The sequence below is a fragment of the Ornithorhynchus anatinus genome, chromosome X5, assembly GCF_004115215.2.
Source record: "Ornithorhynchus anatinus isolate Pmale09 chromosome X5, mOrnAna1.pri.v4, whole genome shotgun sequence".
Lineage (NCBI taxonomy): Eukaryota > Metazoa > Chordata > Mammalia > Monotremata > Ornithorhynchidae > Ornithorhynchus > Ornithorhynchus anatinus.
Window position 1 is genome coordinate 69,873,994 of NC_041753.1, and position 21,959 is coordinate 69,895,952.

The window sequence follows — 21,959 nt, forward strand, 5'->3', positions numbered from 1 at the left end:
GGGAAATGTCTCTCCTTGGACTTGGTGGTCTTTGGGAAATGTCTCTCTTCAGACACGGACACGAGACCCAAGGCCGCTGGGAAATGTCTCTCCTCGGATTCGAACACAAGATCCAAGGTCTCTGGAAAATGTCTCTCCTCAGATTCGAACACAAGATAAACGGTCTCTGGAAAATGTCTCTCCTCAGATTTGAACACAAGATCCAAGGCCTCTGGAAAATGTTTCTCCTCAGACTCGGACACGAGACCCAAGGCCTCTGGAAAACGTCTCTCCTCGGACTCGGACACGAGACCCAAAGTCTCTGGGGAATGTCTCTCCTCAAATTCAGACGCAAGATCCAAGTTTTCTGGGAGAGGTCTCTCCTCAGATATAGAAAGATGCCGAAAGGTCTCTGGGAAATGTCTCTCCTCGGATTCGAACACAAGATCCAAGGCCTCTGGAAAATGTTTCTCCGCAGACTCGAACACGAGACCCATGGCCTTAGGGAAACGTCTCTCCTCAGCCTCGGAAGGCGTCCCGAGGTCTCCGGGAGATGTCTCTCCTCGGACTCGGACACGAGACCCAAGGCCTCTGAAAAATGCCTCTCCTCGGACTCAAGATCCAAGGCCTCTGGAAAATGTCTCTCAGAGCTGGACACAAGATCCAGGTTTTCTGAGAAATGTCTCTCCTCAGATATAGACAGATGCCCGAAGGTCTCTGGGAAATGTCTCTCCTCAGATTGAACACAAGATCCAAGGCCTCTGGAAAATGTCTCTCTTCGGAACTGGACCCAAGACCCGAGGTCTCTGGGGAATGTCTCTCCTCGGACTCGGACACGAGACCCGAGGCCTCTGGAAAACGTCTCTCCTCGGACTCGGACACGAGACCCGAGGTCTCTGGGAAATGTCTCTCCTCGGACTCGGACACGAGATCCGAGGCCTCTGGAAAATGTCTCTCCTCAGACCTGAGCACGAGTCCCAAAGTCTCTGGAAAATGCCCCTCCTCGGACTTGGACAGGAGTCCCAAGGTCTCTGAAAAATGTCTCTCCTCAGACTCGGACACGAGACCCACAGCCTCTGGGGAATGTCTCTCCTCAGATTCGGAGGGAGTCCCAAGGTCTCCGGGAAATGTCTCTCCTCAGACTCGGACACGAGATCCAAGGCCTCTGGAAAACGTCTCTCCTCGGACTCGGACACGAGACCCAAAATCTCTGGGGAATGTCTCTCCTCAAATTCAGACACAAGACGCAAGTTTTCTGGGAGATGTCTCTCCTCAGACAGAGACAGATGCCTAAAGGTCTCTGGAAAATGTCTCTCCTCAGATACGGACGCGAGACCCAGGGCCTCTGGGAGACGCCTCTCCTCGGACTCGAACACGAGACCCACGGCCTTTGAGAAATGTCTGTCCTCAGACTCGGACAGAAGTTCCGAGGTCTCCGGGAAATGTCTCTCCTGAGACACAGCCACAAGACCCCAGGTCTCCAGGCAGTGTCTCTCCTCCGATTCGAACACGAGACCCAAAGTCTCCAGGAAATGTCTCTCCTCAGACTCGAACGCGAGACCCCCGGCTCCTGGGCAATGTCTCTCAGACTGGGACAGAAGTCCCAAACCTTCTGGGAAATGTCTCTCCTCGTTCATTCATTCATTCATTCACTCATTCAGTACTATTTATTGAGCGCTTACTCTGTGCAGAGCACTGTCCTCACACTCGGACACAAGACCCCAGGGCCTTGGGAAACGTCTCTCCTCGGACCCGGGCCCGGGAATAATAAGGATAATAACGTTGGTGTTTGTTAAGCGCTTACTATGCGCCGAGCACTGTTCTAAGCCCTGGGGGAGATCCAAGGTCATCAGTTTGGCCCACGTGAGTCTCCCAGTTAATCCCCATTTTCCAAGTGAGGTAACTGAGGCCCAGAGAATAACAATGATAATAACGTTGGTATTTGTTAAGCGCTTACTATGTGCAGAGCACTGTTCTAAGCGCTGGGGTTGCCACGCTGCTTCTCTACCTGCCTTCCGAAATCCCGGATCCTCGGCCCGGTCATCGAGGCGGCCTAATTACCCGGCCTTGTCCTTTCCTCGTGACATTTCACGGATGCCAAGGCCGACAAAGGAAAGGTCTTGAATATCAATAAATGTCAGGGGCTCCATCCGCCCGTTTCCCGGGGAGAATTCCCTCGGCCGGGGAGCGCCGGGGATGGGAAAAATGGGAAAATCGCCGCTCTTCCTGGCTGGAATCCACCCTTCCCTCTTCTCCTCGAGCTGGGGCAGCTGATGTCTCTCCCCCCAGAGTTCAGAAAGAGACGGTTTACAGGCCGGCGGACAACGGAATAATAATAGTAATGATAATAATGTTGGTATTTGTTAAGCGCTTACTATGTGGCAAGCACTGTTCTAAGCGCTGCGGGGGGGGGGGGATACAAGGTCATCAGGTTGTCCCACATGGGGCTCCCAGTCTTCATCCCCATTTGACAGAAGAGGGAATCGAGGCCCGGAGAAGGGAAGCGACTTGCCCAAGACCACCTGGCAGCCGAGCGGCGGGGCCGGGATTAGAACCCAGATCCCTCAACTCCCAGCCCCGGGTCTCTCTCTGTCAGGCCGCGCTCCTTCTCTAAGAGAAGTGACTTGTCCAAGGTCGCCCCGCTGGCTGCTTCTCTGAGAGAAGTGACTTGTCCAAGGTCACACAGCAGAAGCACGGCGGAGCCAGGATTAGAACCCAGATCCCCCAAATCCCAGCCCCAGCCTTCTCTCCGCCAGGCTGCGCTCTTTCTCTAAGAGAACTGAAGTGACTTGTCCAAGGTCACCCCGCTGGCTGCCTCTCTCAGAGAAGTGACCTGTCCAAGGTCACCCAGCTGGCCGCCTTTCTCAGAGAAGTGACCCGTCCAAGGTCACACAGCAGATGCGTGGCAGATGCGGGATTAGAACCCAGGACCTGTGACTCCCAGCCCCAGGCTTCTTCCACTGAGCCGCGCTGCTTCTCTAAGAGAACTGAAGTGACTTGTCCAAAGCCACCCCGCCAGCTGCCTCTCTCAGAGAAATGACTTGTCCAAGGTCACACACCGGATGCGCGGCAGAGCCGGGATTAGAATCCAGATCCCCCGACTCCCAGCCCCGGGTCTCTCTCTGCAGGCTATGCTGCTTCTCTAAGAGAACTAAAGTGACTTGTCCAAGGTCACCCCGCTGGCCGCCTTTCTCAGAGAAGTGACCCGTCCAAGGTCACACAGCAGAAGCATGGCGGAGCCAGGATTAGAACCCAGATCCCCCAAATCCCAGCCCCAGCCTTCTCTCCGCCAGGCTGCGCTCTTTCTCTAAGAGAAGTGATTTGTCCAAGGTCACCCCGCTGGCTGCCTCTCTCAGAGCAGTGACCTGTCCAAGGTCACCCAGCTGGCCGCCTTTCTCAGAGAAGTGACCCGTCCAAGGTCACACAGCAGATGCGTGGCAGATGCGGGATTAGAACCCAGGACCCGTGACTCCCAGCCTCAGGCTTCTTCCGCTGAGCCGCGCTGCTTCTCTAAGAAAACTGAAATGACCTGTCCAAGGTCACCCCACCGGCTGCCTCTCTCAGAGAAGTGACTTGTCCAAGGTCACTCCGCTGGCCGCCTCTCTAAGAGAAGTGACCCGTCCACAGCCGATGCGCGTCAGGGCCGGGATTAGAACCCAGGACCTGTGACCCTCAGCCCCAGGCTTCTTCCACTGAGCCGCGCTGCTTCTCTAAGAGAACTGAAGCGACTTGTCCGAGGTCACCCCCCCGGCTGCCTCTCTCAGAGAAATGACCTGTCCAAGGTCACCCCACTGGCAGCCTTTCTCAGAGAAGTGACCCGTCCAAGGTCACACACCAGACGCGCGGCGGAGCCGGGATTAGAACCCAGATCCCCCGACTCCCAGCCCCGGGCCTCTCTCCTCCAGCCCGTCCGCTTCTCTAAGAGAACCGAAGTGACTCGTCCAAGGTCACCCCGCCGGCTGCCTCTCTCAGAGAAGTGACCCGTCCAAGGTCACAGAGCAGACGCGCGGCGGAGCCGGGATTAGAACCCAGCTCCCCCGACTCCCAGGCCCGGCCGAGCCGCTCCCGCAAGCGGGTGACGCGGGTTGGGGGGAACGGAGATTCCGTCGACGCGGCCCGAAACCCGGCATCTTGAAATAATCGGCATAAGACGGATATTGGCTGGCTCCCTAATGAGCGGAAAATCATTAAAGCGTTTAATATGCGACGGCGGCCTTGTTAATACGTTCTAATTGGGAAGAAACTCGCCGGCGTTCAATTAGCGTCCCACGCCATAGCCTAGACCAATTCAATTAGCCGTTCCTCCGTCGTGACGAAGGCCGGGATTCTTAACGGCCGACGGTCCATTAAGCGGCTCGGTGCCGGCTTCGTCCAACACGGTCTCCGCGGGCCCTGGAGTCGGAAGGTCCCGGGTTCTAATCCCGCCCGCCCCTCCGGGTGACCTCGGGAGGGTCGCTACTCCGGGCCTCCGATCCCTCGTCTGGAAAACCGGGAGCCCCCCGGGCCTGGAGCCAACTCAGACGGGACCGGGTTCTCGATCGATCGATCGATCGCATTTATCGAGCGCTTACTGTAGCCGGGGATCGTCTCTGTCTGAGGCTGAGATGTATTTCCAAGCGCTCAGTACAGTCCCCCGCACTCCGGGCCCGCTCCATAAATAGCCCCGAATGAACTCCGTCGGAGACGAGGCCGGGTTCCCCCCTCCTCCACAGTCTCCTCTCGATCGATCGCGTTTATCGAGCGCTTACTATAGACAGAGATCGTCTCTGTCTGCGGCTGAGATGTATTTCCGAGCGCCCGGTAGAGTCCCCCACACTCCAGGAGCGCTCCATAAATAGCCCCGAATGAAATCCGTCGGAGACGGGGCCGGGTTCTCCCCTCTTCTCCCGTCTCCTCTCGATCAGTCGCGTTTATCGAGCGCTTACTGTAGCCAGGGATCATCTCTGTTTGTGGCCGAGATGCATTTTCAAGCGCTCAGTACGGTCCCCGCACTCCGGGGAGCGCTCCATAAATAGCCCCGAATGAAACCCGTCAGAGACGGGGCCGGGTTCTCCCCTCCTCTCCGATCTCCTCTCGATCGATCGATGGCGTTTATCGAGCGCTTACTGTAGACAGGGATCGCCTCTGTTGCCGAGATGTATTTTCCGAGCGCTCAGTACGGTCCCCGGCACTCCAGGAGCGCTCAGTAAATACGACCGAATGAAAGAATACCTCCGTATCCCACCCCGTCCCCGTCTGATTTCATTCAGTCGCATCCGTCGAGCGCTTCTTGTGCGCAGAGCACTGTGCTGAGCACTCGGGAGAAGCCAACGGGGCTCTACTGGACTCTCCCCAGCGCTCAGCACAGCGTTCCGCACACGGTAGACCTGAGACCTCTGAGAACCGACAGCGTGTCTATCAGCAATCATAATAATAAGCCCGTCAATGGGCAGGGATGGTCTCTCTCTGTGCCGAATTGTCCATTCCAAGCGCTTAGCACAGTGCTCTGCACCTAGTGAGCGCTCAATAAATACCACTGAATGAATAATAGTACTTCAATCTTATCTATTTAGCAATAACAATATCAATCCGTCGCAAGATTCGGCGTCTACTACGTGGCCCGGCCCGGCGCCCTGCGGCAACGGACCCGGAAATTCCTCAAAAATTCCCGTAAAAATGCGATTTTCCGGGTCGACCGCCCCCCCACCCCTCCGAGATCCCCTGGGAAGGAATCCCAGAGAGGTCATTTTCCCGAGCGCGTCAAAGCCTCCCCAAATCCAAGATGGAGACCCAATTCCCAGCCAAGGCCTAGCAGGAAAATAGTTTCAAATCCCCCCGGTCTTTTCGAATGGATGGATTCCCCCGCCCCGGGGTGAGGAGAGGGGAACCCTGAAAATGTCAAAATCCGCATTATCCGGGGAAAAAATGGCCGGGAATCCGTTTGGATCCCGGCAATCATTCCCGGGAAGACGGCTGGGCCTTTTGGGCTCGGAGGTTTGGGGTTCTTGACTTGGCCGCGTGACTCAAAGGGGGGGGATGTAGTGGGTGCTTCCTCTGGGCGGGACACTGTACTGAACGCTACCGTCGTACGCCCCCAAGGCCCTTCTCTACAGCTTTCTTCCCTTCTTCCTTCCTCTCTTTCTTCCTCTCTTCTTTTTTCTTTTCTCTCCGCCCTCTTTTTCTTCCTTTCTTCCATTCTCCTTTCCTTCCTTCATCCTTCCTTCCTTCTTTCTCTCTCGCTCTCTTTTTCTTTCTTCCTTCCTTCCTTCCTTCCTCCCTTCCTTCCTTTCTACTTTCTTTTTTATTCTCTCTTTTTCTTCCTTTCTTCCATTCTTCTTTCCTTCATCTTTCCTTCCTTCTTTCTTTCTCGCCCTCTTTTTCTTTCTTCCTTCCTTCCTCTCTTCCCTCCTTCTTTCTCTCTCGCTTTTTCCTTCCTTCTGTTCTTTCTTCTTTCCTTCCTTCTTCCTTCCTCTCTTTCTTTCTCTCTCACTCTCTTTTTCTTCTTCCTTCCTTCCTTTCTCCTTCTCTTTCTTTCTCTCTCTCTTCCTTTCTTTCTTCTTTCTCTCACTCTCTTTTTCTTCCCTCCTTCTCTTCTTTCTTCTTTCCTTCATTCTTCCTCCCTTCCTTCTTCTTTCTCTCTTGCTCTCCTTTTCCTCTTCCTTCCTTCCTTTATTCTCTCTTTCTCTCTCTCTTTTCCTTCCTTCCCTTCATTCTTCCTCCCTTCCGTCTTCTTTCTCTCTTGCTCTCTTTTTCTTCTTCCTTCCTTCTCTTCTTTCTTCTTTCCTTCATTCTTCCTCTCTTCTTTCTTTCTCTCACTCTCTTTTTCTTCTTCCTTCCTTCTTCCTCTCACTTTTTCCTTCCTTCCTTCCTTCCTTCCTTCCTTCCTTCCTTCCTTCCTTCCTTCCTTCCTTCCTTCCTTCCTTTCTCTCTTTCCTTCTTTCTTTCCTTATTTCTCTCTTTCTCTCTCGCTCTGCTTTCTTCTTTCGTCCTACTTTTCTTCTCTTTCTCTCTTCCTTCCTTTCTTCTTTCTCCCTCACTCTCTTTTTCTTCTTTCGTTCTACTTTTCTTCTCTTTCTCTCTTCCTTCCTTTCTTCTTTCTCTCTCACTCTTTTTCTTCCTTTCTTCCTTCCTTTCTTATTTCCTTCATTCTTCCTCCCTTCTTTCTGTCTTGCTCTCTCTTTTTCCTCTTCCTTCCTCTCTTTCATCCTTCCTTTCTTCTCTCTCTCTCACTCTCTTTTCCTTCCATCCCTTCTTTCTTCTTTCCTTCATTCTTTCTCCCTTCCTTCTTCTTTCTCTTTTTCCCCTTCCTCCCTTCCTTCCTTCCTTCCTTCCTTCCTTCCTTCCTTCCTTCCTTCCTTCCTTCCTTCCTTCCTTCCTTCCTTCCTTCCTTCCTTCCTTCCTTCCTTCCCTGTGGAGATGCCAGTACAGTTAGCAGTCCCTGCCGTCAAGGAGAGGACATCCTTCTGTGTGCCGAGCACTGTGCTGAGCACTGGGGGGAGTCCAATGCAGTCAGCGGACCCGATCTCTCAAGGAATCTGCGGCCTTTATCCGACCCATCCGGAAGAACAACCTCAAGCCGGAGAAGCTGGAAATAAAGAAGCGGAGGATCGCCTTGACTGATTATATGAAGACGGGTGGAATAAACAAGGAGCATAAAATCGATCTTTATTGTTAAGCGGCGCTCGCCGTCAGCGGAGACATTGATTTCTCCGTGGGTTGGAGTTCAATTACTTCTCGCTGAGGCCTGGGAAGTTTTGCAGTCTCTCCCCAAACTTTAGATTTCTCGGCCTTTTCTTTTTCTGTCGTTGTTCTGCGGAGGCGGTGAGGGGGCAGGCTGTACCGGCGGGGTCATTCGATTTCGCTTCTCAAAGGGTCAGGGTTATGAAGGGGAAGGAGGAGGGATTTATCCTGAATTCCCAGGGCTCCTTCTTCATCTCCTGAATTCCCAGGCCTCCTTCTCCGTCTCCTGAATTCCCAGGACTCCTTCTCCACCTCCTGAATTCCCAGGGCTCCTTCTTCATCTCCAAATTCCCAGGCCTCCTTCTCCATCTCCTGATTTCCCAGGGCTCCTTCTCCGTCTCCTGATTTCTGAAGGCTCTTTTTAATTTCCTTTTTGTGGCATTTGTTAGGCGCTTACTCTGTACCAGGAAGGAAAAGGAGGAGGAGGGAGAAGGAGAAGAAGAAGAAAAAGAAGGAGGAGAAGAAGGAAGAGGAGGAGGGGGGAGAAGAAGGAGAAGAAGAAGAAAAAGAAGGAGGAGGAGAGGAAGGAAGAGGAGGAGGAAGGAGAAGGAGGAGGAGGAGGAGGAGGAGGAGAGGAAGGAAGAGGAGGAGAAGGAGAAGAAGAAGAAAAAGGAGGAGGTGGAGGAGAGGAAGGAAGAGGAAGAGGAGGAGGAGGAGGAGGAGGAGGAGAGGAAGGAAGAGGAGGAGGAGGGAGAAAAGAAAAAGGAGGAGAAGAGGAAGGAAGAGGAGGAGGAGGGAGAAAAGAAAACGAAGGAGGAGGAGGAGAGGAAGGAAGAGGAGGAAGAGGGAGAAGAAGGAGAAGAAAAAGAAGGAGGAGGAGGAAGAGAAGAAGGAGGATGAGAAGAAGCAGCGTGGCTCAGTGGCAAGAGTCTGGGCTTGGGAGTCGGAGGTCATGGGTTCGAATCCCGGCTCTGCCACTGATCAGATGTGTGACTTTGGGCAAGTCACTTCACTTCTCTGGGCCTCATCTGTCAAATGGGATGAAGACTGTGAGCCCCACGTGGGACAACCTGATGACCTCGTATCTATCCCGGTGCTTAGAACAGTGCATGGCACATAGTAAGTGCTTAACAAATGTCATTATTATTATTATCATTATTATTATTAAGAAGAAGGATGAGGAAGAGAAGAAGGATGAAGAGGAGGAAGAGAAGAAGGAGAAAGAGGAGGAGGAAGAGAAGGAGGAGGAGAAGAAGAAGAAGGAGAAGAAAAAAGGAGGAAAAGAAGAAGGAGGAGGAGGAGGAGGAGGAGGAGGAGGAGGAGGAGGAGGAGGAGAAGGAGGAGGAGGAGGAGAAGGAGGAGGAAGAGGAGTAGGAGGAGGAGAAGAGGGGGGAGGAGGAGGAGAAGGAGGGAGAGGAGGAGAAAGAAGAAAAGAAGGAGGGGGAGGAGGAGAAGGAGGAGGGGGAAGGAGAAGGAGAAGGAGAGGAAGAAAAAGGAGGAGGAAGAGGAGAAGGAGGCAGAGGAGGCGAAGAAGAAGGAAGAGGAGAAGGAGGAGAAGGAGAAGGAGCAGGAGGAGTAAAAGGAAGAGGAGGAGAAAAAGGAGAAAGAGGAGGACGAGAAGAAGGAGGGGGAGGAGGAGAAGGAAGAGAAGGAGGAGGAGGAAGAGGAGGAGAAGAAGGAAGAGAAGAAGGAGAAGGAGAGGAAAAGAAGGAGGAGATGAAGAAGGAGAAGAAGAAGGAGGGGGACGAGGAGAAGGAAGAGAAGAAGGAGGAGGAGGAGAAGGAGGAGGAGGAGAAGGAAGAGAATGAGGAGGAGAAGGAGAAGAAGGAGGAGAGGAAGAAGGAGAAGAAGGAGAGGAAGGAAGAGAATAAGGAGGAAGAGGAGAAGAAGGAGGTGAAGGAGGAGGAGAAGGAGGAGGACAAGAAGAAGAAGGAGGAGGAGGAGGAGGAAGAGGAGGAGAAGAAGGAAGAGAATGAGGAGGAGAAGGAGAAGAAGGAGGAGAGGAAGAAGGAGAAGAAGAAGGAGAAGAAGAAGAAGGAGAGGAAGGAAGAGAATAAGGAGGAAGAGGAGAAGAAGGAGGAGGAGGAGGAGGAGAAGGAGGAGGACGAGAAGAAGAAGGAGAGGAAGAAAAAGGAGGAGGAAGAGGAGAAGGAAGAGAAGAAGGAGGTGGAGGAGGAGAAGGAAGAGGAGGAGGAGGAGGAGAAGAAGGGGGGAGGAGGAGGAGAAGAAGAAGAAGAAGGAGGAGGAGGTGCAAGTGAGGTGACTCTAAAATGCTACGGGAAGATAAACTCCCCAAATTATCCCTGGAAGAAGCAGGAACCTTAACATAATCATATGATCATTTCTTCCAATTCCAGGGTAGGCTGTGGAAAACAATTCCACTTCCCACACAACCCACCCTCTCACGCATTCACTCACACACTCGCACAAACATAGACACTGACACAGACACAACCCATCCTCTCACATCTTCATTCAAGCAAGCAGTCATACAAACATAGACACACAAACACAACCCACCCTCTCACATTTTTATTCAAGCAAGCAGTCACACAAACATAGACACTCACACAAACACAACCCAGCCTCTCACGTATTCATTCACGGACTCACACAAACGTAGACACTGACACAAACACAACCCACCCTTTCTCATATTCATTCACACAGGAACTCACACAAACATAGACACACAAACGCAACCCAGCCTCTCTCATATTAATTCACGCACACACTCACACAAACATAGACACTGACACAAACACAACCCACCCTTTCTCATATTCATTCACACAGGAACTCACACAAACATAGGCACACAAATACCCCCCCGCCCCCACATATTCATTCACGCACCCACTCACACAAACATAGACACACTTTTATGCACAAAGACTCCCCCAGAAACATAGCCAAGTACACAATCTCTTTCACACACAACACACCCATGCTTAAGAGGAACGAAATCCCCCCCCCTCCGCCCCCTTTCTCACAGTAGGATTCCCATTTGCATAAGGAAAGGAAAACAATTAAAAAATGAAATATCTGTGAAAGGACCCCAGGGTTGTGAGGAGGGGGAAGGGAAAGGACTCCCCCTGAGAGTTCAGGTCTTGGCTGACTGCATCCTGAATCAAGTGACAGGCTCAATATCAAGGCTTAAAATATATTTAAATATATAAAAATAGATTATAGATGAAATCGATAGGTGAAATGCGTATATAAAATGCAAGATATGCACCCAGACATTCCGTAAAGGCGCGTGGGAAGCAGAGAGAGGGGAGAAAAAGAAGGGGGGAGAGAGGGAAGGAAGGGAGAGAAGAGAGGAAGGAGGAGGAAAGAGGAGGGAGAGAGAAAAAGGAGGAGAAGGGGGAGGGAGAAAGGAGGAAGAGGAGGGAGAGAGAAAGAAAATGGGAGGAGAGATGAGGAGGGAGAGGGGGAGAAAGAGGAGGGAGAGGAGAAAGAGAGAGATGAAGAGGAAGAGAGGGAGAAAAAGAGGGAGAGAGATGAGGGAGAGGAGAAAAAGACGAAGGAGGAAAAGGAAGAGAAAGAGATGCGGGAGAGAGGGAGAGAGATAGAGGAGAGAGATGAGGGTGAGGAGATAAAGAGGAACAGAGAAAGAGGAGGGAGGAAAAAGGAAGAGAAAGAGGAAGAGGTGAGAGAGGCAGAGAGGGAGAAAAAGAGGAAGAGAGAAGGAGGAGGGAGAGAAGAAAAAGAGGAAGAAAGAAAGAGGAAGAGATGGAGAGAGGGAGAAAGAGAGAAAGAAAGATAGAGGAGAGAGAGAGATGAGGGTGAGGAGAAAAAGAGGAAGAGAGAAGGAGGAGGGAGGAAAAGGAGGAAGAGAGAAAGAAGAAGAGAGGGAGAGGGAGAAAAAGAGGAAGAGAGACGGAGAGAGATAAGGGAGAGGAGAAAAAGAGGAAGAGATGGAGAGAGGAAGAAAGAGAGGAAGAGAGATAGAGGAGAGAGAGATGAGGGCGAGGAGAAAAAGAAGATAGAAGGAGGAGGGAGGAAAAAGGAAGAGAAAGAGGAAGACATGAGAGAGAGGGAGAAAAAGAGGAAGAGAGGAGGAGAGAGATAAGAGAGAGGAGAAAAAGAGGAAGAGAGAAAGAGGAGGGAGGAAAAGGAGGAAGAGAAAGAGGAAGAGATGTGAGAGAGGAGAAAAAGAGGAAGAGAGAAAGAGGAGGGAGGAAAAGGAGGAAGAGAAAGAGGAAGAGATGTGAGAGAGGGAGAAAAAGAGGAAGAGAGGAGAGAGGAAAAAGAGGAAGAGAGAAAGAGGAAGAGAGGGAGAAAAAGAGGAAGAGAGATAGAGGAGAGAAATGAGGGTGAGGAGGAAAAGAGGAAGAGAGAAGGAGGAGGGAAGAAAAGGAGGAAGAGATGAGAGAGAGAGAAAAAAAGAGGAAGAGAGAAGGAGGAGAGAGATGAGGGAGAGGAGAAAAAGAGGAAGAGAGAAAGAGGAAGAGATGGAGAGAAGGAGAAAGAGGAAGAGAGATAGAGGAGAGAGATGAGGGTGAGGAGAAAAAGAAGAAAGAGAAGAGGAGAGGGAGAGAGGAAGAGAAAGCAGAGAGGGGAGAGGCATGAGGGAGGGGAGAAAGAGAGGAAAAGAGAAAGAGGAGGGAGAAAGAAAGGAAGAGAGAAAGAGGAGGGAGAAAGGAAGAGAGAAAGAAAATGGGAGGAGAGATGGAGAGAGGGATAAAGAGGGAGAAAAAAGAATAGAGAAAGAGGAGAGAGGAGGGAGAGAGGGAGAAAGAGAGGGAAAGAGAAAAAGGAGAGAGGAGGGAGAGGAGAAAGAAGGAGAGAGAAGAAGGAGAGAAAGAGGAGGGAGAGGAGAAGGCGGAAGAGGGGGAAAGTGGAGAGAGGAGAAAGGAGGAAGAGAGGGAAAGAGAGAAGAGGGAGAAAGAGAAGAGAGGAAAAGTGAGAGGTGAGGGAGAGGAGAAAGAGAGGAAGAGAGAGGAGGGAGAAAAAAGGAAGAGAGAAAGAGAGGAGAGATGTGGGAGAGGAGGAAAAGGGAGAAGAGGGTGAGAGAAAGGGAGAGAGAAAGAGGAGAGAGGTGAGGGAGAGGAGAAAGAGAGAGATGAGGAGAGAGGGAGAGAAAAGGAGGAGAAGGGGGAGAGAGAAAGGAGAAAGAGAAGGGAAAGGGGAGGGAGAGAGAAGGAAAATGGGAGGAGAGATGAGGAGGGAGAGGGGAGATGGAGAAAGAGGAGGGGGAGGAGAAAGAGAGAGATGAGGAAGAGAGGGAGAAAAAGAGGAAGAGAGAAGGAGGCGGGAGAGGAGAAAAAAAGGAAGGGAGAAAGAGGAGGGACGACAAAGAGGAAGAGAGAAAGAGGAAGAGATGAGGGAGAGAGAAAGCAGAGGGGAGAGGCATGAGGGAGAGGAGAAAGAGGAAGAGGGAAGGAGGAGGGAGAAAGAAAGGAAAAGAGGAGGGAGGGGGGAGGGAGAGAGAAAGAAAATGGGAGGAGAGATGAGGGAAGGGGGAGACAGCGAGGGAAAGAGAAAAAGGAGAGATGAGGGAGAGGAGAAAGATGGAGAGAGAAGAGGGAGAAATAGAGGAAGAGAGAAAGAGAGGAGAGATGTGGGAGAGGAGGAAATGCAAGAAGAGGGAAAGAGGGTGAGAGGGAGGAAGAGAGGAAGAGGAGGGAGAGAGGGAGAAAGAGAAGAAGAGAGAGATGAGGGAGAGGAAGAGAGAGATGAAGAGGAAGAGAAAGAGAAAAAGAGGAAGAGAGAAGGAGGAGAGAGATGAGGGAGAGGAGAAAAAGAGGAAGAGAGAAAGAGAGGAGAGAGTTGAGGGAGAGGAGAAAGATGAAGAGAGAGAAGGGAAGAAGAAAAATGAAGAGTAAAAGAGAGGAAGAAATAAGGGAGAGAGGGAGAAAGAGAGGAAGAAAGTGGAGGGAGATGAGGGAGAAGAGAAAAAGAAGTGAGAGAAGAGAAAAAGAAAAGGAGCAAGAGAGAGAGGAAGAAATGAGGGAGAGAGGGAGAAAGAGAGGATGAGAGAGATGAAGAGGAAGAGAGGGAGAAAAAGAGGAAGAGAGAAGGAGAAGGGAGAGAAGAAAGGGAGGAAGAGAGATAGAGGAGAGAAAAGAGGGAGAGGAGAAAAAGAGGGAGAGGAGGGAGAGAGGGAGAGAAAGAAGAGAGAGGAGAGGCCTGAGGGAGAAGAGGAAGAAAGGAAGAGAGAGAGGAGGAAGGGAGGAGGAAAGAAGAGAGAAATGAGGGAGAGGGGAAAGAGGGAGAAAGAAAGAGAGAAAGAGGAGAGAAACGAGGGAGGGGGAAAGAGAGGGAGGGAGAAAGAAGGGCGAGAGGGAGAAAGAGAGGAGGAGGGAGAGGAGAAAAAGAGGAAGAGAGAGAAGGGAAAAATAAAAAGAAAGAGCGAGAGAGAAGGGAAGAAATGAGGGACAGAGGAAGAGAGAAAGAGGAGCGAAAAGAGGGAGAGAGAAAAGAGGGCGGGAGAGAGGGAGAAAGAGAGGAAGAGAAAAAGAGGAGAGAGAAGAGGGAGAGGGGAAAGAGAGGAAGAGAGAGAGGAAGAGAGAAAGAAGAGGGAGATGAGGGAAAGGAGAAAAAGAGGAAGAGAGAAGGGGAAAAGAAAAAGAAAGATCAAAAGAGAAAGAGATGAGGGAGAAAGAGAGGAAGAGAGAAAGAGGAGAGAAAAGAGGAAGAGGAGAAAAAGAGAGGAGGGAGAGGGGGAGAGAAAGAAGAGAGAAGAGAGGCCTGAGGGAGAAGAGAAAGAGAGGAAGAGAGAAAGGAGGAAGGGAGGAAGAGAGGAAGAGGGAGGGGGAAAGAGAGGGACGCAGAAAGAAGGGAGAGAGGAAGAGAGAGAGAGAAGAGAGGAGGACGGAGAGAGGGAGAAAGAGAGGAAGAGAGAAAAAGGAGAGAAAGGAGGCAGAGGAGAAAAAGAAGGAGAGGATTCACTCATTCAATCGTATTTATTGAGAGCTTACTATGTGTAGAGCAGTGTACTAAGCGCTTGGAATGAACAAGTCGGCAACAGATAGAGACGGTCCCCGCCCTTTGACAGGCTTACAGTCTAATCGGGGGAGACGGGCCGACGAGAACGATGGCGATAAATAGAGTCGAGCGGAAGAACGTCTCGTAAAAAACAGTGGCAACTAAATAGAATCGGGGTGATGTACATCTCATTAAACCAAACAAACGAAATAAATAGGGTGGTAAAGATATATACAGTCGATATATACAGAGGAGGGAGGGGGGAGAGAAAGAAGCGAGAGGAGAGGCCTGAGGGAGAGGAGAAAGAGAGGAAGGGAGAAAGAGGAGAGAGAAGAGGGAGGGGAGAAAGAGGGCGGGAGAGAGGGAGAAAGACGGGAAGAGAGAAAGAGGAGAGAGAAGAGGGAGAGGGGAAAGAGAGGAGGGAGAAAAAAAGGGAGAGGGGAAGAGAGAGGAAGAGAGCAAGAGGAGGGAGATGAGGGAGAGGAGAAAAAGAGGAAGAGAGAGAAGGGGAAAAGAAAAAGAAAGATCAAAAGAGAGAAGAAGAGACGAGCGAGAGAGGGAGAAAGAGAGGAAGAGAGAGATGAAGAGGAAGAGAGGGAGAAAGAGAGGAAGAGGGAGAAAGAGGAGAGAAAAGAGGGAGAGGAGAAAGAGGGAGGGAGAGAGAAAGAAGGGAGAGAGGAAGAGCGTGAGGGAGAGGAGAAAGAGAGGAAGAGGAGGAATTCTTATTATTACTATTGTTATTATATGTACGCAAGCAAAAATATATGTATGTGGGCAAAACGCATTTCATGTCATCGGTAACCCACGGAAATAGAAATTCAAGAAGGGTCAGTCTACAGGCACATCATCATAATAATGGCGGGATCCGTTAAGCGCTTCCACATGTCTAATCCCGCCTTCATCTCGTGACTGCTGTGTGACCTTGGACAGGTCACTTCCCTTCTCTGTGCCTCAGTTCCCTCCTCTGTCAAATGGGGCTGAAGACCGGGAGCCTCCCGTGGGACGACCCGAGGACCCCGTCTCTCCCCCAGCGCTCAGAACGGTGCTCGGCACATAGGAAGCCCTCGACGAATACCAGCATCATCATTATTATTATTATTCCCTTCTCTGGGCCTCAGTGACCTCCTCTGGAAAATGGGGATGAAGCTCGGGAGCCCCACGGGGGACCCCCCGATGACCTTGGATCTCCCCTAGCGCTTAGAACAGTGCTTGGCACATGGTAAGCGCTTCACAAATGCCATCATCATTATTAGTAGAAGCGGGTGGGGAGGCAGACGTCATCCGTCCATCGGCGGTATTTCCTGAGCGCTTTCTGAGTGCGAGGACTGTACTAAGCGCCGGGGAGAGGACAACAATAGCCATAAACACATTCCCTGCCCACCACAGGGAATGGAGGGGGAGAGAGAGACCTTGATTGAGATAAATAAACAGATTAAACGGCGTCCCAAGAGCTCCTGATCGATCAGTCAGTGCTTTAGAAGTGCCGCGTGTCGAGCACCGTACTAAACGCTGGGGAGAGTCCAATAAGCAACGGACACGTTCCCTGCCCACCAGGAGCTCGATGTGTGGAGGGGGAGGCGGACGGTGAGATCGATAAATAAACAGGTTCGACGGTGTCCCAAGAGCTCCTGATCGATCAGTCAATCGGAGGTATTTATTGAGTGCTAACTCGGTGCAAAACAATGTACTACGCGTTTGGGAGAGTCCAATACAGCCACAGACAGACCCGTTCCCCGCCCGCGACGAGCTCGTAACTAAGAGGGGGAGGCGGACGATGAGATCGATCCATAAATCGATTAGACGGTGGCCCCGAGGCTCCTGATCAATCGCTTATTCAGAGGTATTTATTGAGTACCAACTCCGTGCAAAACACTGTACTGAGCGTCGGGGAGAGTCCAGGACAGCCACAAACGGACCCATTCCCCGCCCGCAACGAGCTCATAATGTAGAGGGGGAGACGGACGACGAGAACGATAAATACACAGATTGAACGGTGTCCCAAGAGCTCCTAAACGGTCGCTTAATCGGAGGGATTTACCGAGTGCTAACTCCGTGCAAGACGCTGTCCTGAGCGTTGGGGAGAGTCCAGTACGGCCACAAACAGACCCATTCCCCGCCCACAGCGAGCTGACGGTCTAGAGGGGGAGGCAGACGTCGTTGGGAGAAAAGAAACGGTCGCTCGACGGCTTCCCCCGAATCAATCGGGGGCCTGTACTGAGCGCTTCCTAAGGGCAGAACACTGTACTAAACGCTCGGCAGGGTCCAATACGACACAACCTGCCCCAGATAAGAATGAAACAGATTCACCGTCCACGACGAGCTTTCCGGGCCTCGGCAGGGGGGAGACGGAATTGTTGGGGGAAAAGAATCGGGTTCTCCAAGGCGTCCGATAAATCAATCGGGGGGGGGGGGGGGGAGGATTTATTGAGCGCCTAACGGCTCGACCGCCCCAACGGTTCCCAACCGACTCCCCCTTCCAGAAGCCCCAGGATCTGCGCCATTAGCAGACCCCCATCCCCGCCAGCCGGAGATCCAGCGCTTGGCACACGGTGAGCGCTTATCAGATATTATTATTATTATTATTATTGATATTCTTCTTATTATTTGGGCAATTCTACGCAGGGGAAGAGGTAGAGGAGGGAGAAGGGGGAGTTGGGACGATGGGGACGGGAGCGACCCTCCCGGAGGAGCTGGCAGTCTAGGAAGACGTGGAAGACGCTCCCAGCCGCTTAGTACAGCCCCCTGCACACGGTAAGCGCTCAGTAAGTACCCTCGATCGATTTCTGGTGTTCATTCAGGAGTATTTATCGGTCACCCTATCTCTCGACGGTTCTACCGTCCTCTGCCAAGCGCTCGGCACAGCGCCCTGCACACGGCGAGCGCTCGATAAGTACCCTCGATTGATTTCCGGTGTCCGCCTCCCCTGCTAGATTGTCGTCCTCTCTCTCAACGGTCATAATGTCTCTTTTCAAGCGCTCGGTACGGCGCCCTGCACACGGGAAGCGCTCAGTAAGTACCATGGGTCGCTATCTGCTGGCTGTCTCCCTTTCTAGATCGACCGACGGTTTTAATGTCCTCTCCCCAGCGCTCAGTACAGCCCCCTGCGCACGGGAAGCGCTCAGTAAGTACCATGGGTCGCTATCTGCTGGCTGTCTCCCTTTCTAGATCGACCGACGGTTATAATGTCCTCTCCCCAGCGCTCAGCACAGCGCTCTGCACACGGTAAGCGCTCAGTAAGTACCATCGATTGATTTCTGGTGTCTGTCTCCCCTGCTTGACTGTCACCGTATCTACCAACGGTTAGAATGTCTCTTTTCAAGCGCTCAGTACAGAGTTCTGTGCACGGTAAGCGCTCAGTAAGTACCGTCGGTTGCTTTCTGCTGGCTGTCTCCCTTTCCAGATCTCTCGACGGTTATAATGTCCTCTCCCTAAGCGCTCAGCACAGCGCTCTGCACACGGTAAGCGCTCAGTAAGTACCCTCGATTCATTTCTGCTGTCTGTGATCCCTTCTAGACTGTCACCGTATCGATCAACGGTATAATGATTTTCAGGCGCTCGGTACAGCGCTTTGCACACTGTAGGCACTCAATAAGTGCCATCGCTTGCTTTCTGCTGGCCGTCTCCCTTTCTAGATCGACCGACGCTTATAACGTCTTCTTTCAAGCTCTCAGTACAGCGCCCTGGCACACGGTGAGCGCTCAGTAAGTACCGTCGCTTGCTTTCTGCTGGCTGTCTCCCTTTCTAGATCTGTCGACGGTTAGAATGTCCTCTCCAAGCGCTCAGCACAGCGCTCTGCACATACTGAGCGCTCAGTAAGTACCATCGACTGATTTCTGGTGTCTGTCTCCCCTTCTAGACTGTCACCGTATCGATCAACGGTTCTAATGGCTCTTTTCAAGCGCTCGGTACAGGGCCCTGCACACGATAAGCGCTCAGTAAGTACCATCGGTGGATTTCTGCTGGCTGTCTCCCTTTCTAGATCCTACTAAAGGTTATGATACCTTCTTCCAAGCGCTCAGTACAGCACCCTGGCACACGGTAAGCGCTCAGTAGGTACCACCGGTTGCTTTCTGCTGGCTGTCTCCCTTTCTAGATCTACCGACGGTTATAATGTCTTCTTTCAAGCGCTCAGTACAGCGCTCTGCACACGGTAAACGCTCAGTAAGTACCATCGATTGATTTCTGCTGGCTGTCCCCCCTTCTAGACTGTCACCATATCAACGGTTAGGATTTTCAAGCGCTCAGTACGGCGCCCTGCACACGGTAAGCGCTCAGTAAGTACCGTCGATTGCTTTGTGCTGGCTGTCTCTCTTTCTAGATCTACCGACGGTTATAACGTCTTCTTTTAAGCGCTCAGGACAGGGCCCTGCACACGGTAAGCGCTCAGTAAGTACCATCGCTTGCTTTCTGCTGGCTGTCTCCCTTTCTAGATCTATCGACGGTTAGAATGTCTCTTTTCAAGCGCTCAGTACAGAGTCCTGCATACGGTAAGCGCTCGGTAAGTACCATCGCTTGCTTTCTGCTGGCTCTCGTACAGCGCCCTGCACACGCAAAGCGCTCAGTAAGTACCGTCGATTGCCTTCTGCTGGCTGTCTCCCTTTCTAGTTCTACCGACGGTTATAATGTCCTCTCCCAAGCGCTCAGTACGGCGCCCTGCACACGGTAAGCGCTCAGTGAGTACCGTCGATTGCTTTCTGCTGGCTGTCTCCCTTTCTAGATCTACCGACGGTTATAATGTCTTCTTTCAAGCGCTCAGTACGGCCCCCTGGCACACGGTGAGCGCTCAGTGAGTACCATCGCTTGCTTTCTGCTGGCTGTCTCCCTTTCTAGATCTACCGACGGTTATAATGTCTTCTTTCAAGCGCTCAGTACAGCGTCCTGCAGACGGTAAGCGCTCAGTAAGTACCATCGACTGATTTCTGCTGGCTGTCTCCTTTTCTAGATCTACCGACGCTTAAATGTCTTCTTTTCAAGCGCTCAGTACAGCGCCCTGTACACGGTAAGCTCTCAGTGAGTACCGTCGGTTGATTTCTGCTGGCTGTCTCGCCTTCTAGATCTATCACCGGTTAGACTGTCTCTTTTCAAGCGCTCAGTACAGAGATCTGCGTATGGTAAGCGCTCAGTAAGTATCATCGCTTGCTTTCTGCTGTCTCTCGCACGGCGCCCTGCACACGGTAAGCGCTCAGTAAGTACCATCGATTGCTTTCTGCTGGCTGTCTTGTTTATAATGTCTTCTTTCAAGCGCTCAGCACAGGGCCCTGCCCACGGTGAGCGCTCAGTAAGTACCATCGCTTGCTTTCTGCTGGCTGTCTCCCTTTCTGGTTCTACCGACGCTCATAATGTTCTGGAGGAGGTGGGAAAGCAGCGGGGCTCAGTGGAAAGAGGCCGGGCTTGGGACTCAGAGGTCACGGGTTCGAATCCCGGCTCTGCCCCTTGTCAGCTGGGTGACCGTGGGCGAGTCACTTCCCTTCTCTGGGCCTCAGTGACCTCATCTGGAAAATGGGGATGAAGACCGGGAGCCCCACGGGGGACGACCCGAGGACCCCGTCTCTCCCCCAGCGCTTAGGACGGTGCTCGGCACCTAGCGAGCGCTTCACAAAGGCCAACATTATTATCATTATTATTATATATGTATATATATTTTTCCATCAAATTTAATTCCCATTTGGAAGAGACAAGGCCGTTCGAACCGCTAATAGAGCAGCGGGGGGGAAATGTCCTTTTCCCTCCATAGCTGTAAAATATGCATTAAATATTCATTTATATTTAACCTATTTTATATTAGTTTATGTATATACTACATGCCTATACCATATATCTGTACATTAAATAGATAGGCATTAAATACCGCATCGTAACGGTGGATCCGACGATTAGAACTTAATTTCCACTAATTTCTGCCATAGCGGTGGTGTCTATTGGGGCTCAGGACCTGCCAAGCACTGTACTAAACGCCGGGGAAGGGACGAGAGAGTAAAAATAATCATTCATTCAACAGTATTTATTGAGCGCTACGCGCAGAGCACTGGACTAAGCGCTTGGAATGGACAAATCATGATGGCGATGGTATCTGTGAAGCGCTTCCTCTGTGCCGAGCCCTGTTCTAAGCGCTGGGGGAGAGCCGAGGACACCCACCGGGTTCGTCCCCCGGGGGGCTCCCGGTCTCCATCCCCATCTTACAGGGCGGGAAACTGAGGCACAGAGGAGGGAAGTGACCGGCTCAAGGTCACCCAGCCGACGTATGACCTAGTGGCTAGAGCCCGGGCTGGGGAACGAGAAGGTCCTGGGTTCGAATCCCGCCCCCGCCCCTTGTCTGCTGGGTGACCTTGGACCAGCCACTTCCCTTCTCCGGGCCTCAGTTTCCCTGCTCTGGGAAACGGGGATGGAGACCGGGAGCCCCACGGGGGACGGGGACTGGGTCCGACCCCATTGGCTTGGCTCCATCCCAGCGTTTAGTACAGCGCCTAGCACATAGTAAGCGCTTAACAGCGTGGCTCAGTGGCAAGACCCCGGGCTTGGGAGTCAAAGGTCGCGGATTCGAATCCCGACTCTGCCACTTATCAGCTGGGTGACTGTGGGCGAGTCACTTCACTTCTCTGGGCCTCAGTTTCCTCATCTGTCAAATGGGGAGGAAGACTGGGAGCCCTACGTGGGACAACCTGATTACTTTGTATCTATCCAGGGCTTAGAACAGTGCTCGGCACATAATAAGCGCCTAACAAATATCAAATCATTATGAACAAATACCAAAATAATGATAATAATAATAATATCTATCATTATGCTTAAAGATAAGACTGTGAGCCCCAGTCTCTCCCCCAGCGCTTAGAACAGTGCTCGGCACATAGTAAGCGCCTAACAAATACCAAATCATCATTAACAAATACCATAATAATAATAATAACTATCATTATGCTTAACGTTCGGACCGTGAGCCCCACGGGGGGCAACCTGATCACCTTGTCTCTCCCCCAGCGCTTAGAACAGTGCTTGGCACCTAGCAAGCGCTTCGCAAATACCATCATCATCATTATTCTTATTAAGAGGCAGAGCCGGGATTAGAACCCAGGCCCTATGTACTAGACGTCTCCATTTTTTTCTCATTTCTCTCCCGGGAGCAAGGCCGCGTTTGAACCCCAAATCAAACGGTTGCGGCCAGTCGACTCCCCGCCGCGCTGTCGTGTCGGGCGTCAGGGAGCCCAAGGGGGGTCGGCGTGGAGCGTACTGAGCGTCCTCCGCCGAAACAGCAGCGGCTGGTGGGGAAAGAAGGAAAGAAAGAGGGACGCGGCGGAGAAGGGGGTCGGCGGAGACGGCGCAGGTCAGGAGGTGCTTCTACAGAGGGGGTGGGGATGGAGGGGAGGGTGGGGGGAGGGGATGGCACTTATTGG